A 15,141-nucleotide genomic window follows, 5' to 3' on the forward strand; every position below is an offset into this window, starting at 1 on the left:
TTTTTCTTTTTTGTAAGTTATCTATTCTCTTAATTGCATAAATAAATAATAAAATACAAGACAGAAACCTGCAGGGCTTCAGTTAGTAATGGACATAGGGGAAAATACTGGGAGGCAGAAATGCTTCTGTCATGACACCCCCCTTGGGCACCTGAACCCCAGCATTTACATTTTCACCATTATAACATTGTGAATAATTTACAGTCCATTACTAATATTAATGTGTAAAATTTTTCTTTTTCCCCATTAGGTTTAGTAATGCTAGGACTGGAATCAGGGAGAGAAAGATGAGGAGCTGACCCTAAGCTTGAAAATCCCATGTTGCAGAATGGCTGTTCTTATAGAAACCACAAATCAGGTTACAGCAACTCCAGGAAGATAATGACCACATAGTTCTATAAGATGCAATTTCTCTTTCTAAATAGTGAATTGTGCCAACTTTGGAGTACAAAACATTTGTTTTAGTAATGCAGTAAGCCTTGGGTGACTACATGTCCTGGTTTGGCCAGGACAGTCCTGCATTTTGAAAACTGGTTCCCACCAGCCAGTAAAAAGTAAAATGAGTATCCTGGGTATGGGGCATGGGGTGGGGAGGTGGAGAGGCATGAGCTGTGAAATAGAAAGCCCTAGAAGACAGCAAAATTGCCCTAAAATAGGTTAGCTTGATTAGTGGAATGACCATTAAAATGGGGAGATAACTGTTAACACCTACAAAGTAAAGAGCAGTGGGCCATTAATGGGCCATTGACTCCCTTAACTGCCTAAATAGTAATTCCAGAACTATACCACACTGCCTCTGCCTGCAGGAGTGCCCCTGACTTGTGGGGGAAGGGAGTTGGTGGGGGGGAGGGGCAGTTTCCTGGATTTCACATCATCCCGCATAGTCACCCTAAATAAGCACCCAGGAGCAACACCATGGCTCACAACATCTCAGAAGTAAAGTTAGTCTAGCACTCAGCATGGGAAAGGAAATCGGAATGGCCTCCTGCAGCAAACATCAACCTGAAGTTTTAAGGCAGCAGCTGGTAGGTCTCTAAGCTTCTTGCAGCTGTTTGATGTGATACCACAGGGATTTTTTTGTACATTAATAACTTGCAACCATTTTAAGGTCTGTTTAACACTTTACAATATGTTTCAACTTGTATGGTTTCTAATGTAAGGGGATACATTTGATAATAAAACAGTTGCAAATATAAGAAAAATGACTTTATAGCAGTAACTATATACACACATTCATTTGTATGTACTTGAGAGAAAAATAACTTATGACAGTAAAAATGCACACATATATATTTGTATGTATATATGTTTACATGTATAAACATAAATAGTCATGCATCTTCATCTGTGTCTGTGCCTGCCTATACATGTATATATGGGTAGAGATGTACCTGCATATACTGTACATTTATATTGTGCACTGATATTTTGCTTTGTTTTTCCAGGACATTTGTTTTTTTCTCTGTGACAGACACTATGACATAGACCTCCTCCTTCCTACATACACATGTATGTTTAACATATACTGTGCAGGTAGAGCAGTAGAATGTAATGTATGTTAATAGGTTTAAATAGTGCCCTGGCCCTTTAAATATCAGCAGCAAATCTTTGGCTTGTATACATTGACAAAACTCCCTTAAAGTCAGCTTTGTCTGGGTATTTCATATCAGCTAAGAATCAGGCCCTAGGTGTTTGGCATATGTTATGGCAGGGTGATATTTGAAAGAAATTGTGATTCCTGAACTAAACAACAGGAAAAAAATGCCACCTTTTTCTGAGTATACTATATGAGTCTTTTGAAAGAAACTCCTGTTTGTGTTCCTTATCTGTGGTATATATACAGGAGAAAGAGTTATGAAAATCAATCTGTCCTCTTACAGCTAACACTTCATCATGCATAATAATAATATGGGAATAGGAGACATTTGTACAGACAGAAGACTAGTAGAATTCAGGATTTGATTATCAGTTTGAAAAGGTGATGAATCCAGCAGGATTCCCTTACAGTCTCCCCCCTGCGAGGAGTTGTCAAGCACATTACACTTCATTTTCTCCTAGAAATGCTTGTTAGCTTTTCATATTCACTGAGTTTCAACCAGAGGTGGCACTAGGGGATAACAAGAAGCAATCTATTAAAATATGCCACTGTGATCTACATTTCTTCTCTGCAGGTTTTCTTGCTTTTTTGACTTGGGGTTTTATAAAACTGAAGTAATTTTGTCAATTTAAATCAAGATACAGAGTGAAGTCATGTAATTTTAACTTCCTCGAATATGATCTGAGCTGATAGAATCATAGAAAACTAGGGGTGGAAGGGACCTCAGGAGGTCCTCTAGTCCAACCCCCTGCTCAAAGCAGGACCATCCCTAACTAGATCATTGCAGTCAGGGCTTTGTCTAGCTGGGTCTTAAAAACCTCCAAGGATGGAAATTCCACAGCCTCTCTGGGTAACCTCTTCCAGTGCTTTACCACCCTCCTAGTGATAAAGTTTTTCCTAATATCAAAGCTAAACCTCCTTTGCAGAAACTTGAAATTGTTGCTCCTTATTCTGCATCTGTCACCACTGGGAACAGTTTAGCTCCATCCTGTTTGGAACCACCCTTCAGGTAGTTGAAGGCTGCTATGAAATCCCCGCCTCAATCTTCTCTTTTCCAAACTAAATAAGTCCAGTTTCCTTAGCCTCTTCTCATAAGTCATGTGTTCAAGCCTCTGAACCATTTTTGTTGCTCTCCCCTGGACTCACTCCAACTTGTTCACATCCTTTCTATAGCAGAGGGTCCAAAACTGGGCACAATACTCCAGATGTGGCCTCACCAGTGCCAAATAGAATGGAATAATTACTCCCCTCAATCTGCTGGCAATGCTCCTACTAATGCAGCCCAGTGTGCTGTTAGACTTTATGGCAACAAGGGCACACCACTGCCTCATATGCATCTTATTGTCCACTGTAAGCCCCCAAGTCCTTTTCTGCAGAGCTGCTGCTTAGCCAGTCAGTCTACAGGCTGTACCAGTGCATGGGATTCCTTCATCCTAAGTACAGGACTTTGCACTTGTCCTTGTTGAAGTGCATGACATTTCTTTTGGTCCAATCCTTCAATTTGTTTAGGTCACTCCGAATCCTAGCCCTACCCTTCAGCATACCTACTACATCCGCCTACCACCCAGTTTGGTGTCATCTACAAACTTGCTGAGGATGCAATCCATCCCATTGTGCGGATCGTTAATGAAGATATTGAAAAAAACTGACCCCAGGACCACCCCCTGGGGCACTCCGCTTGATACCAGATGTCAACTAGACATTGAGCCATTGATCACTACCCATTGAATCCAATGATCCAGCCAGCTTCCTATCCATCTTACAGTCCATTCATTCAACTCATACTTCCTTAGCTTGCTTGCAAGAATGCTGTGGGAGGTGGTATCAAATGATGGTAATAAGGTTTTCCAATTTTGAAGGTACATCTGAGAGAATGAAATAGTTTCCTCAAGTGCCTGTGTCACCTCAGAAAATGATCATTGCCATATAACCTACATTTGGTTGTGCCTAAAATCATCCTGGAAACTGAAGATGATGTAGGAAACAGCAACTTGCTTGTTAAAGCAGAGTGGGGAACCCTTGATATTAGTGCTCTAAAACCTATATTACTTACTCCTGTATAGTCAGGTTAATTTTAAGGAGAGAGCCCTGGCCTGTAAAGCCTTAAAAGACTTGAGAGCCAGCTGCCTGGATAAACTCTCTCTAGTCATGAGATACTGCCACAGCTCCACTTAGGGAAATTGCTTGAACTAAAATCCCTTTCTGTATAGAAGATGCATCATAGACTCTGAGTGTCATTCTGCAGGATAAAATATTCTTATATCTAATGGGGAAAAGAATCCAACTTTACTCTCTGGAGTCTTGCAAAAAACTAAGGCCAAGTACAGACATTACACGTAAATCAGTATAGAATCATAGAAAATTAGGTTTGGAAGGGACCTCAGGAGATCATTTAGTTCAACCCTCTACATAAAGGAGGACCACTCCCAAATAGATTATCCCAGCCAAGGCTTTGTCCAGCTGGATCTTAAAAACCTCCAAGGATGAAGATTCTACAGCCTCTCTGTGTAACCTGTTTCAGTGTTTTACTAGCCTCCTAGTGAGAAAATTCTTCCCAATATCCAACCTAAACTTCCCTCACTGCAACTTGAGACCATTGCTCCTTGTTCTGTCATCGGCTACCACTTAGAACAGTCTAGCTCCATCCTCTTTGCAACCCCCCTTCAGGTAGTCGAAGGCTGTTATTAAATCCCCTCTCAGTCTTCTCTTCTCTTTTCTAGACTAAATAAGCCCAATTCCCCCAGCCTCTCCTCATAAGTCATGTGCCCCAGTCCACTCACCATTTTTGGAGGCCTCCACTGGACTCTTTCCAATTTGTCTACATCCTTTTTGTAGTGAGGAGCCCAAAACTGGACACTGTGGGCATGTCTACCTGTCACCATATAGTGACGTTGCTCTGGTGCTGTACTTTAATACAGAAGACCCTCACCATTCATGGGGGATATGTTCTAGAGATCCCCACGAATGGGGAAACCTGTGAATACCTGTACTGCATTGTCTGCATTCATGAACGGTGTGAGCCCTGGCAGCTGGGGCAGCATAGTTGCGCTGGCGGTGGCGGAAACACAGCGGCGAAAGCCCAGCAGTGGCAAGCATGGAGCTCCCGCAGATGCCACCAGTGCTGTAACAAAGTGTCATCACGCTGCCTGTGGAGAGAGCATGGGTTGGTGCAGCGCACCATGAATATTTGAAATCGCAAATCCGTGAATAGCGAGGGTTTCCTGTACTTCCTTTTGGAATTACTAAAGCACAGTGCAGTACAGGTGGTTACTGTACCGTGTGCATGGTGCACAGTTATATTTCACCGCTATGTCACTGTAGTAGTGTGCTATACTGGGGAAATGCACCACTATGGCTATGTAGCTGCTGATTATGACTAGACCCATGTAATTGCTACATTACCATAGCTCTCCATATGGCAATGTCGCACATCACTACATTGCCATAAGGCAACATGTAGATGCTCCCAGTACTCCAGATATGGTCTCACTAGGGTCAAATAGAGGGGAATAATCACTTCCCTTGATCTGCTGGCATTGATCCTACTGGTGCAGCCCAGCCCAGTATGCCATTAGCTTTCTTGGCAACAAGGGCACACTGCTGACTCATATTCAGTTTCTTATCCACTGTAAGCCCCAGGTCCTTTTCTGCAGGGCTTCTGCTTAAACAGTCAGTCCCCAACCTGTATTGATACATGGGATTGTTCTGTCCTAAGTGCAGGACTTTGCATTTGTTCTTAGTGAACCTCAGGAGATTTCTTTTAGTCCAATCATCCACTTTCTTGAGGCCTCTCTGAATCTTTGCCCTACCCTCCAGTGTATCTACTCCTCCCCTCAGCTTGGTGTCATCTGCAAACTTGCTGAGGGTGCATTCCATCCCATCCTCCAGGTCATTGTAGAAGATAGTGAACAAAACGAGCCCCAGAACCAAGGCCTGGGGCACTCCACTTGATATCAGCTGCCAACTAGGCATTGAACCATTGATTACTACTCTTTGAGCCCAATGATCCAACCATTTTTTTTACCCACCTTATAGTTCATTCATCCAACCTGTACTTCCTTAGCTTGTTTGCAAGAATGTTGTGGGAGACTATATCAAAAGACTTGCTGAAGTCATATAAGTGATTGGAAATTGGTCTAAATGTGTAAAAGAATAGAAGTTCAGCGCACATAGGCTGGTTTAGAAATGGCAGAACATGATCTAAGATATACCTGGATGGACGTAGTATCAGACCTAATCATAGGTTACCCTGAGCTCTCTTTCTGTCAACTGCAAGAAAGACAGAGATGGAAAGGAGAGCAAAGCTTGTTAACTACTTGGGGGAGGCAGTTCCACAGCACACCTCACATTTCCAGCAAGGGTCAGCAAAGCACAGAGTGTCCCACACATTCCAGATCCATCTAAGCCCTGGGACCATGCGCAGGAGAGGTTTCAGGAATGACTCAGAGGATTTCCTCCTCTCCCCCTGTCTCCAGTACTGAGTTCCCAGCTGAAGCCCCTTCCCCCGCAGCTGCAAGGCTCTGGTACCTGGGGCGGGGCAGCTATGCTCTTGTGGCTATAGGAGGAGGGGCTTTAGCTGGGAAATTGGTGCTTGCCCTGGTGGGGCAAAATCCTCTGAGCCCTTCCCAGAGCTGCTCCAGCACATGGTCTTGGGGCTTTGATCGATATGGGACAGGGGAGGGATACATTTTGCCTTGCTGACACTGGCCAGGAATGCAGGGTGTGCCATTGGCACCAACTCCCCCAAACAGCTTGTGAGCCCTTCCCCCCACCTCCCCCCAGCATCTGTCCTTCCCCCACTCTGAATAAAGCCCAGAGTCCCCCATGCTACCACAAGCAGGGGCAAACATGCCTCCCTCTACTGGCTGACAGATAACAAGGCAGCAGGGGCAGGCATTTCCCAGCATCCAACCAGTTTGGGCCTCCACTCAGCTGCATTCAGCTGCCCTTGGCAGTCTCTGGCATGCTGGGAGGTCAATGCAAGTATCCTTTTTCTCCATGTCCTCCCCCCCCACCCCCGTCACACTCTCCCATGAAAGGGTGAACTTGTGTTCTGTTCACTCCTGAATTAACATAGTCCACTTAGAGAAATCCATGTTAGTTTGAATCCACATGGGGGTTTTTGAATGTCTGAACCTAAGCTAAGTGACAGGTGAAATGGTGAACTCAGGAAAACACAGAATTGCACATTGACATAATAACAAGTATAGGAGTAAAAAAGGAAATGTGGAGATACAGATCTTATTTGTATGCAAAGGACCACTGCCTCCTCTGGTATGCCCTGCTACACCTACATTCTTTTTCATGTAGTGCTCTTGAGCGTAGGCTAATTCATAAGGTTTATTTGCTGGAATGCCACAAACTTCTTTCTATGCTGTATACTAGAGATGGGGAAAGAACTTTACTAAGTACTTGGCTTTTAGCAAGGGCATTGCATGCTTTTTCAGGGCCCAGTTCTGTGAGGGAGAGTGGGGGAGAATGATAATCACTGAAAAGCAAGGAGTGGGAGGGGTGGGGGAAAGGAATGGAAGAGGCAGAAGATTCTTACCTATTGAGACTTTCAGCTCTTCTCACTTGAATGGTAGTTACTGCTGCTGCCATTACAGCATGAGCTGGAGGCACAGGAAACAGTACAGGGCTGTTTCTGGTGCCCTGTTCACCCTCCACCCCTCGGTACAGAGCCATACCTCCCATGGAATTCCACCTCCTGCTTCTATGGGCTGCCATAGCAAACACTTCTGGAGGGGAGGGGGCCATACTGGCACCCCCTTGCAACCCAGGGCTGTTGCTCCACTCACTCTACCCTAGTTATGTTACTGGCTCCCAGGCTTCTGCTCAGTCAGCTGGACCATGCTGCGCTTGCACTTCTGCATAAAGACAAACCTCCATGGAGTGCAAAAAATACTGTGATTTCACACACTCTGGCAAGGTTTGGGGGAGGAAGGAGTCCCTTCTAATCTTTCACGAGGACTATTTTCCTTAGCTCTCCTAAGGAGAAGCCTTTGTTTACTGCACTCTTCATTTATGTCAGTAATTCAGGACTGTCTACTAGCCATGAAGCATTAACATGCTATATTTGAAATGGTGACTGTAGCTATCTACCATCTTAGGTAATTAATTCCCCTGTCCATTCCACTCTTTATATATGCAGTTCTAAAAATTCAAGTGTATGTTCTAATGCTGTTTGTTCACTTGCAAGGATCTCATTCCAAAGGGTAGGCACTGTACATCCTGAGAACATGCAATGTGAAAAGAATTTCAGATGAACTTGATGCAAGGAGGAGGCTCCAGAGCACTGTGGAAACAAACTGCAAAGTAAGCAGCCTTCATGGCAGATCCTGGAAGATTTGCTTTGTTTTCTTCTCCCCCTCTCCTCCCCACCTTTTATTAATAGGCTTCTTCCTCTCACCCCCACAGTCACCTTTACTTAAGGAAATTTCACTGTACCATAAATGTGCATGATCCAGGTGGAAGTAGCCCCTCTCCCCATGTGAAATGTGCTAATGACACAGTTTAAATCATGACTGTGTGAAACATTTTCTGAGGGAATCTATACAGCTATTTGCTGTTTACCAAAGCACAACAAATATATGCTAATAATGTTAAGGGGATGACGTAAACCTGTTAAAGCAAAGAAGATATTTAAAGCTCTGCATGAGTCTTAGTCTTTAGTGTAATGTAGGTCATTTTGTCTTTGCAGGTTCAGAGGGGCTTGAAGGACCTAATGCCACAAAATGCTTGCTTGCATTTTATAAAGACAGCAATGTTTAAAAGAATCATAAGGTTTCCCCTATCCCCCAAAAAGATCATATTTGTATAGATCAGAGGAAACAATGTCTGGTGCAAAATGAGAGTTGGTTTTCCTACCTGACTTGGGCTATATACAGACATTCAGTTTCTCCTGGAAGAGTTGCAAGTTTCCCAGGAGAAACCATGAGGGTACAGCTGTTCAGGATTTTTCTCCCAGAGCAAAAGTGGTCACTTCAAGAGAAAAATAATTCAGAAACAACCAGGGTTAAATGTGTCCCTGGAGAGTTTATCCTGAGAGCACAAATGTCTGTACATATTTACTTCTGAGAGAAGTCCCAATTCACTCCTCCAGCCTCTGAGGGTGTTTTACTTTCCCCTTCAGCACCCCCAGAGAGACAGTGTGGCTCTTAGTGGACTCTACTTCTCCAGCTCAGCAAGGAGCAGAATATGTCTCCTTCACAATCCCCACATTGTGCTGCGGGGAGATACAGGCTGGGTTTAAACAGTCTGAGTCAGCCAGTCAGGGGTGCCCTTTGCACTGCTGCCATCTGTCTCCAGGCAGATTGAGGGAGCCTGCAGAGAACACTGAGATGTATGCACAGGGCCCCCCTGGATGCACAGCATCAGCACTGCAAGCTCTCTGCTCTTCAAGGGCTCAGGAATTGAATGTCTGTTCAGGCATTCCTGGGTAAGTTTTTTCTACCAGCAAAACAAACCAGGGAGAATTCTCCCACATGTTTTGAACATGTGTACACAGCCTTGGTTTAAGGTAGCTAGTTATGCCTGGCTTTAACAGTGGCTTTGTACCCTAATATGGCCTTGCCCAAGCTATGTACCTACCAAGTCCAGGAGGGGAGAGGGCACACGTTCTCCAGGAGGTGTGCCTAAACTTTCATTAATGTTCCATAGTTACTGCACATTAAGTTTAGTACTTGGATAACCAAATACTAAAACAATATGCAGAAACTGGCACTACTGGGCAGTAGCACCGATGCATGAGTTTTTACAGATGCTTACTGCGTAGTAACCTAATACCACTATGCAATAGCATATTAGCACAGGTTTTGCCTAGCACACTACTGTGCAGTGGGTTTAGGCTACTGCAAGGCTAGCATCTCATGTAGGCACACCCACTGTCAATTAATGGGCTCCCTTAAGGGGAAGGATGGCCCAGCGAGCAGCTCTCTAGTGTCCTTTGGCTGGAGAGCTTGCTGTAAAGCTCTCCAGCCATACGATTGGAAGAATTTGTGTACAGTCCAATTCCCACCAATTCCCAAGCAATAGAATTTGAGCCAAGTTTCCAAAGGTAGCTCTGTAGTTCTCTGGATATGTAATTATGAAGATGACCATGAATTAGGGTTTGCTTTCTCTTCTCATTTGTCCTATCAGGGCACAAGTTCTTGATGATGCAGTTGATTTGGCAATCAGCTGCAAGAAAGTTCTTCAAGAAGCTTCAAGTTCTTAATATCTGGAAAACCAAGCTGCCTCACTTTTTAGAGAGCATGATTGTTCCTCCATAGCTTTCATATGTTTCTGCACATGCACATCTCATCTCCTTTGTTTCATTCAGGCCAGTCAGACAATTTTTTCCAGCTGCCTTTTAAGTCAAGGTTACAGGGTCAGGCCTCTAAAATCAATTAAATAACTCTCATTTATTTCAATGAGTTTGGTTAAAGACTACAGTTAGGAACACAACAAAACTGTTTTGGGTTACAAAAGTAAAAGAGGTGGGCAACATCTCTATGTCTGTTTTTTCATCTATCTATCTATCACTTAAGGTAATGATCTTGGTTTCAGACACTCTTAAAAACTTTGATCATTGTGGACAACCCAAACAAATATAGGGCACATGATGGTGTCTAAATATTTATACTGCAACAGAAATCTGGTTGGATAGTGTCACTTAGTTTTACATTCTAAATTTCTGAAGTCTTCCTTATTACAGTATAATGATAAAAGAAGTTCTAGGAAGAACATGGATCCAATAATAAATCAGGAGCAGTAGGCATTTGCTGATAACCAAAACAGTATGAACTCCTTATCATCTTTGATCTTTTTCCTGTTCTACAAATAATCACATTTTTTATCTATTTGTTTTGTCATTTGTAGATCTTTAACAAAAAACCTTTTATGAGTCTATTTGTCTCAATTTTACCTTCATAACGTGGACCTCATGTTACTTCAAAGTGAGGTTTGAAGTGGGTATTTGATAATTCAGTAGGTGAATGTTTGCTTGTGAATGCAGAAGACTTGACCCAATGGCACTGGAGACTCCTTATAGTCCTATATTCTTTTGTTCCTAACTTGACATTCTGAATTCAAATTGCATACATGTCAAATTGGTCATCTAAGTGAAAAACTGAAGCTCCTGCTCTCTGATTAGAAAAGATATTAGACTGAAGAAATCATTTGGAAAGAGAATGGGGTAAACTGTAGGACTTTGGTCAGCCTTAAAATGTAGGATAAGTTGTCCTTAACCATGTTCTTACACAAAAGTAGCACATAATATTTAACCACTAATTGGATACCATATTTTAATAACTGTTTATTTTTCTCTCAGAAAGGAACAAAGGTAAAATTCCAATTTATTGGTGGTATGTATTCATTTTTAGCTCATCACATTCTTACTAAATGATTACATGTATAGATTAAAATAAAATTTTGCCAGACTTGCACTTCTGGCACAAATGGGATTGTTCATAGTTTAATACTCTTGTTCATGAACCAAGTCTTCTTCATGTAAATGAAAGTTCCTACCAAAACAATTTTTGAATAGTACTTGCATGTGTATTTGTAGGAAAACAAACAAAAGAAAGTTTACAAATATCACTGCTTTAAATTGCCAGTCTGATTCAGACTTATTAATAGAACTAGCTGGAATTTTTTTTGATAAACTTTCTTTTGTCAAGAGACACTGATTCATCAAAACCAAAACTTTTTTGTGTAAATGTGGTAGTTTCAAAAAACTTTCATTAGGAAAGGTTTCTTGAGACTCCAGAGAATGCCAAACTAGCGAATCCTACCCATCTCAGAATAGCCAATAGTCCAGGAATTAGTGTAGCACCCAGGGCCAGAGCTGAGCTCTGCCCAATTCAGGCAAGATATATCAACCTAGCTTTCTTATTTCACAGGTGAGTGCCCAAACCACCAGCTATTTGTTATGCTGAGGTAAATCCCTGTGGCAGCTGGTTTCATTTTGTATAAATAACCAAGTATTCCTTTGGCCAGAGAGAGTGAATGAAATACTTGTTCTGTAGCCTGTCGATTATAGCACTCACTTGGTTTGTACAAAACTCAGGCTCACGTCCATGGTTCATTGAGTATTTAATCACCTGACTATTGGCAACTTGAGGAAGGGATGAGTTTTTTTCCCTGTTTTTCTCCTCACAAAAATCTTGGAAGGGCTTGGTTTCATCCCAAAGTAGGATGACATTTTTATTTAAGTGTCAGTTCTGTGAGATAGAAAAAAAATTTTTTTCCAGACCAGTTCTTCTTCTTAAAAAATATTCTTTTCCACTGTTTTTTCTTCAAAGGTGACTCAGAAATGACTGAGAATTTGAAAGATATACCATCTAAAAATATATCATGTTAAATATACATCAACCATAATAATCCAACTAAATGGATTATATGTAGAATTCCGTAAGAGATATTTTATGTTTTGATGTTTAGGGCAAAATTGTGCCATGCTTGATCAGACTGAAAGGTAACTTATTCTGTAAGTAATCCTAGAAAAAGAAGGGAGGCTAGGAGGAAAGCAAGAATTTTTCAAGATTAATAATGTCACTAATGCTGATTTGAAGAACTTACCCTTTTGAGTTATAATAGTCATTTTTCAGCTGCTAGAACATAGGTTGATCAAGCTTTGTGAATGGTAATATAGCTAGGGCACTGTTCCACTATATAGTTTCATCATGATTTGCTTCTGCTTGCATAGACAAAAGGAGGATATAACATGATACCAAGTTAATTTAGCAAATAGGTGGCTCCTACATGGTCCCTGTAGATTTTGAAGTTCATAAGTCTTTGTTACAAATATGAGTGCAAAGTGCAATGTAAAATTATATTTACACAATTTCACTTCAGCTTTTGTTCCACTTTCTCAAAAAGAGGACGTATTTAAAATCTGAAGGTCAAAAATATAACAAAAATGTAGTAAACCTAAAACTGTTAGCTAAAAAATGCGCTCAGTGCATGGTTTCTTATTTTCTTAGCAGAGTTTCAGAGTTCTTTTCTTAGTGTCTTTATGAGGCAATATAGGGGATCCCTCAATCAACTTCAAGGTATATGATAGTAGAACAGCATCTCAGTATGCAGTTCATTTTGTTCAGTATGCCAGGATAGAAAAATCTAAGTGCTGTACTTAGTTCTTGCATAATGTCACATCATTCCCAATGCTTATTTAGGAACCGTGGAAACCTTAATAGATGCTTACAAGCATTTTTAATGTTCAGTGTTTGCAAAAATTCTATTTTTCAAGGAACCATATAAAACTTAAATGTTTTGGTGTTCAGCCAATAGTCAGCTATTTTATGGGACAAGGTGGCTTCATTTTGCTTAATTTTGAGGGAAGAAAAAGCAAAACAATCCTTATTTACCCAATTCTACATGATTGATATAAAATCTGGGGGGATTCTCTTTAAATTTCCCCCCCCAAAATTAAATCATAGCTGTAGTTTCATAGTTTCATAGTTGGTAGGGTTCGAAGGGGCCTAAGCAGATCACCAAGTCTGACCCTCTGCCATGGGCAGGAAAGGATGCTGGGGTCAAACGACCCCAACTAGGTGATTATCTAACCTCCTTTTGAAGACCCCCAGGGTAGGAGCGAGCACCACTTCCTTTGGAAGTTGGTTCCAGATCCTAGCTGCCCTGACTGTGAAGTAGTGCCTCCTGATATCTAGCCTGAATCTACTCTCAGTCAACTTATAGCCATTTCTCCCGGTAGTGCTCAGGGGAACAGAGACTTTCCCATAGCCTGCTGGTCCCTCTTGGCCAGTTTGTAGATAGCCACCAGATCCCCCCTCAGCCTTCTCTTGTGGAGGCTGAACAGGTTCAGGTCCCAGAGCTTCTGCTCGTAGGGCCTGCCTTGCTGCCCCCGATCATGTGAGTAGCCCTCCTCTGGACCCTCTCAATGCTGTCCCCATCCCTCCTGAAGTGTGGCATCCAGAACTGGACACAGTACTCCAACTGCGGCCTAACCAGTGTTGCATAGATGGGGATTATCACCTTCTTGGACCTGCTCATGATGCATCTGTGGATGCATGACAAGGTACAGTTAGCCTTCCTGACTGCGTCCCCACATTGGCGGCCCATGTTCATTTTGGAATCAATAATGACACCAAGATCCTTTTCTGCCTCTGTGCTGATGAGAAGGGAGTTCCCCAGCCTGTAGGTATGCTGCTGGTTCTTCCTCCCTAGGTGCAGTACCCTGAACTTGTCAGTATTGAATCCCATCCTGTTCTCACCCACCCACCCCTGTAACCTGTCTAGATCCAGTTGCAGCCTGTCCCTCTCCTCCAGTGTGCCCACTTCTCCCCACATCTTAGTGTCATCTGTGAATTTGAACAAGGTGCTTTTCACCCCCTCGTCCAAGTCACTGATGAAGATGTTGAACAGTGTGGGCCTGAGGACCAAGCCTTTGGGGACCCCACTTCCCACATCCCTCCAAGTCGAAAAGACCCGCCCACCACCACTCTCTGGGTGCGGCCCTTCAGCCACTTTGTAACCCATCTGACTGTGTAGGCATTGAAGCCACAGTCACCTAGTTTCTTAATGAGAATGGGGTTAGAGACAGTGTCAAAGGCCTTCCTAAAGTCCAGAAAGACTATGTCCACTGTAACACCTACATCTAAGGATTTTGTGACCTGGTCATAGAAGGCCACCAGGTTGGTCTGACAGGACCTGCCTCAAATGAACCCATGTTGGTTGCCCCTAAGCATGATCCCCCCTGCTGGTCCCTCACAGATGTGATCCTGGATAATTTTCTCAAAGAACTTCCCCAGGACCAAGGTAAGACCAACAGGCTTATAGTTTCCTGGGTCCTCCTTCCTCCCTTTTTTGAAAATGGGGACCACATTGGCCCTTTTCCAGTCTTCCGGCACCTCACCAGAGCACAATGAGTGCTTGTAAAGCTGTGCCAGGGGTCCTGCACTAACCTCTGCTAATTCCCTCAGTACTCTGGGGTGGAGATCATCAGGACCTGATGATTTGAACACGTCTAGTCCCACCAGAAGTTCCCTGACTAGGTCCTCACTGACCCTGGGCCTGGTAGTGGCTCCCCTGGGTCTGTCAGGGATCCCAGTGGTGGGGATGCCCTGGTCCCTGCTCAAAAAGATGGAGGCAAAGAAATTGTTAAAGAGGTTAGCTTTGTCATCTGGCGTGACCACTAGATTTCCTAGCGTATCCTGCAGAGGCCCTGTGTTACCCAGTACCTTCTTTTTACTCCATATGTATTTAAAAAAGGACTTCTTGTTATCCTTGATCCAAGTTGCTAGTCCCAGTTCCATCTCTGCCTCAGCCTTCCTAACAGCCCCCCTTCAGTCTTCAGCAATGGAGGTATAATCCTCCTTGGTGATGGCCCTTCCCTTCCACTGGGTGTACACCTCCTTTTTGTCTTTGAAACATTCCTGGATGCTTTTGGTGAGCCATGGGGGCTTCTGAGCACTCTTTCCCCCTTTGATCCATGTTGGGATTGTCACTCTTTGGGCTTGAAGCATTGTCTCCTTAAGAAATGACTGCTCTTCCTGGACTCCCAACTCCCCTCCCCTCCAAGACCTCAGTGCCTCCCTGACTAG

Source organism: Alligator mississippiensis, chromosome 7 (assembly GCF_030867095.1).
Source record: "Alligator mississippiensis isolate rAllMis1 chromosome 7, rAllMis1, whole genome shotgun sequence".
In the NCBI taxonomy this organism is placed as follows: Eukaryota; Metazoa; Chordata; order Crocodylia; family Alligatoridae; genus Alligator; species Alligator mississippiensis.